At 41.1% G+C, this 4,127-nt stretch overlaps 1 pseudogene; it reads right to left on the reverse strand.

Annotated features, from left to right (window-relative positions):
- Nucleotides 1–1,502: 1,502 nt before the first annotated feature.
- LOC147458045 (putative inactive ATP-dependent zinc metalloprotease FTSHI 1, chloroplastic) lies at nucleotides 1,503–2,489 on the reverse strand (annotated as a pseudogene).
- Between the last annotated feature and the right edge of the window lie 1,638 nt (nucleotides 2,490–4,127).

Raw genomic sequence — 4,127 nt, forward strand, 5'->3', positions numbered from 1 at the left:
GGGTAGTGCCAATAGGCGCCAGGCTGTGTCAGCAGATGCATTGATTGCTTGATTTTCCCAATACAGAAAGTGCCAATATAGGCAAAAGTATTCGCGATGGTGATATTGTTAGTCATGGGCTGTTGAAAAAAAGAGGTCATGCTTGGCAATGTCTTCGTCGATATGTTCGTTGATTTGTTCTTTGACTCTTGAAGTGCATTGATTGTGTGAAATGCCCATTAGAGGCAAGGCCAAGAAGCCTTCGGCCATTTTCAGTGAGTGCAGATCCCTTTTAAGATGCAATCACCTATGCATGCATCTTCAAGGCATGTGGAACTACACAAGATCTGGGCTTTGCGAAGCGAGGGCAACTCTCCAGACACAATTGCAAGAAGGCATGTGGATTTGGGAAAAAAAATCGAGTTTGACCAAGGAGCATCAGCTCCTAAAGGGTAAGAGAACTCATAATTGGTCAGCGCAAATGCAAGCATCACGAGGGGTGTAGCAGAATGAAGAGGATGAGAAGCAACCCTATTTCTTGCACGTGAGTTTGAGACATCAAAAACAAATGGAGCCTGATTCCCATGATACTTACATGACAGTACAACATCATCACTATCTTGCAACACCGGTCCGCAATTTGAATCAAAATCTGTCCTTGCCTAACTCTTTCCTACTTGTTCATCAACCTGATTTAACTCCCAAGCTGTTGTAGGTGATCCATAGGTCTTCTGAGAAAAACCTGATCTACAAAAACTTGGAGTGATACCTTGATTTGAAGTAAATGATGCAGCTGAAATTCTTGAGTTCAATCCCATGTCATGATCACCAGATGCATTGATTGCGATTTTGCTTCAAATACTGATGTAGATGAGGTGATTGTATGCGACTCTATGCACGAGATACGGGCTTATGATCAGCCACATGAGGTGGATGATTTGCAAGAGTATAATGTGGGCCAAGTCAAGCCCGATATGCATAGTTCGGAGATGGAGTGTTTGCTTGAGCCAGTGGTTGATGTACATGCCTCTGTAGAAGAGCTTGATGAGATGGAGAGTGGTGTTATGTGCGGGGTCATGTGTGAGATATCAGACTATGATAAGCCCCCTCCTATGGTTGAGCATATACATGGGCTTCGGAGTATCCAAGGCTCTCGATTCAGTGGGACATGTATGCACTTTTGAGGATGAGATTTAGTGTGAGTGCCTTGATGAACAATTTGTGAGCCATGTATGCGCTATTGAGGATGAGATTCAATGTCAATGCCAGGAGCAAAGAATACATACGACACTCTACATAATAGTTGGGTATATATGTGTTTGAAGCTATCTTATACCTTGCTAAAAAAACACATTGCCTCCATGTACATGCAATCAAACATTTCCTAAGCAAAACAAGATACAAACACGCAAACGCAAAGGCACACGCAAGCACAAGTGCATGTGTGTAGATGCACGCATTCCCACACACACACACACACAACCTAGACATAGACAAGATATAGTCATGTATGCAAGTTAAAGTCAGCTACGATTGTCGGAGCGGCATGCTCCCATTTTGATAACACAGACATGCAAAACATTCATACGCACATGATATGAAAAAGCCTCTCTCAAAGATGCCACTGACCAGTTGGATGTATCCCTTCCATAGATTAGCTCTTCTGCTGCTCTACTACCAAGGAACACCTGAAATAAAACATCACAATGAAGTCACACCCATAAATACCACCAAATAGCATCTGTTTAAGAATCCAAACGCTTTGAGGCCCTGGAGTCTATGAAGAAGTTGTGGCCTCCTTTTGAAAAAAATAATAAGAGCAACCTCGCCACGAGGGACAATTGATACACGCTTGCAGTATTCCAACTGGGCACCTTCGAAGCGACGAAGTATGTTGGTCACCATAGCCAAACCAACTTCAAGGGTTGCCATTCTTCGATGCACAGGAAGCCCATGCCCAACTTCGAACATTGTGGGCCAACAGTGATCCTATCAACCGCAAGGTCTAGGTCCTTTTGAAGGATGTAAGGGTGCCCATTCCTTACAGCCATCATGGCCCCTTCTCGTAAGAGGTGCGCCAATTCTGCCCCTAACCACCCTGCATCCATAGAGTTCAAATATCAAAAAACATGTGTACAAAAAAGTGCATGCAGAGAAACCCACACAGAGGTCAATTAACAAGAATCTAAGACCATAAGAAACAGAGCCTTGGACCCTTGCTATGTGATCCCAGAGAGAAGGAGATTGCATGGATGGACTTGGTAGATTTTTGGCAACTGCCCATAGATCAACCTCTGGTGCAAGCTTTACACTCTTCGCATGAACCTTCAATATTTGTAGCCTGCCCTTTGCCCGTGGAAAATGAACGCCTTGGCACTGGCTCACTCTTTCTCTACACCCGATTGCGAGAAGAGAAAATTGAATAAAGCAGAAGAAATTGAACGTCGGGTGCAAAGAAAGTGGCACAAAGAAAAGTCACGATCCTTCGCGCCTCTTCGCTGACGTGGCATAGCTAGTCTTCCATATTTCAAAAAATGGTCTTTGGGCTAACTGCCCTAAACATCACACTTCTTCGTTTTCTTCTTCTTACCCATTTGGAATCAGAAATCAAATAGAATGGAAGCCCTTGCATTTAGTGCACCACACCCAATGGAATTTCAATGAGTGCTTGAAGTGGAGAGCATAGAATACAATACCTAGATCCACATCAAACCCAACATCTAGTTTCTTACACATACTATAAAATTGCTAAAATTAAGAATTAATATGCAACATTTGAAACATGGCTTACTTGTGATGAATTAGTCCATAAATCTCTAGAAATCTACTTCGCATGAATTTCCAAACAGCTTTCAAGTTTAGCTTTTATTCATGGTTGAATTTTAAAATATATGAACTTTCATTAGTTTTTGCTTTGTTAACAAAATGACTCCTATGTTGGGATTATTGTACTCTCTTTTTCTTCTACAAACGTCTCTTCAAAATCTAAATCCAAACTTGAAAGTCCTTCAACCTTCTCATGCTAAAATGAATCGTTCCCATCTTCTGGAGAATTTCCCTCTAAACTCGCTTCTTTGCAAAGCAACTCTTTTCTTTGAAGAAATATCCCCTTGATGTCTTTCTCATTTTATCTTTGGCGGACATGCATACACCAATTCATCACACACATATCACAAAGATAACTACCCGACTTCAAGACTCGTATATGGTGCCTTTTGTTTTTGGTTCTTTCTCCGTTTCAATTGATATTTTCCCTCAACAATATTCCAGATTAGCATTCTTCCTTCCCTCTCCTATATTTGAAATTGAGGGCGCCTAATTCACTACGAACTATCGGAATCCAAACCCCTTGAAACACAAAGACTCCATTGAAGGTTTTAACTGGCTAGTGGATTGCCAAAGTGTATCATAGCGCAAGCGCTAGACACATACTCACATATAACATTGTCACTACCCTTCGGGCAATCAGAATACACACAAACTGAATACTGATTTTTGACTACAAGAAATGCAATGCACCACATTTTTCCCTCTTTCTAAGTAGCAAACACGCTCACATACTCTCACAATACACAAAAACACACAACAAATGTGACACGAGACATTCCTGCCGCATTCAAAATTTCAATTACACAGTTATGTTCGAGATTAAGTAAAATGACTCCTCTATCTAATTTTGAACCTCAAGTTATCTTTTTCACGTCTCCCCTTATCCTAAGGTTCATTTAGGTCCGCTTTATCTCCATTTTAGAGTGCTATGAGAGAGTGCATGTGCCATATAGTATAAGCATTGGTCACCAGTGCTATGGATAGAATTTATGATATATAGCTGAAGGTTGTGTGCTATGAAAGAAGTGTGTGCGTCATAGTTGAGTTCAGAGTATGTGATCTATATAGTAGCATGGTGAGACCTTTTATGCTATATAGCGTGTGCTTCATAGTATGTTGAGAGTATGTGTGGTGTATAGCACAATGGTGGGTGGTTAAAGAGAGTTTATGTGCTTCATGTTAGAAAGCTTTGTGCTATGACCTAAATCTATGTCATATAGCACAAGGTAGGCTCTATGAGAGACATTTGTGTCATGAATTTGCACTAACAATATGGGTGCTATGCTCACTTCAGTAAAATTTTTCACCTTGTGATATGC

Source organism: Adiantum capillus-veneris, chromosome 5, assembly GCF_014529385.1.
Source record: "Adiantum capillus-veneris isolate H3 chromosome 5, ASM1452938v2, whole genome shotgun sequence".
In the NCBI taxonomy this organism is placed as follows: domain Eukaryota; kingdom Viridiplantae; phylum Streptophyta; class Polypodiopsida; order Polypodiales; family Pteridaceae; genus Adiantum; species Adiantum capillus-veneris.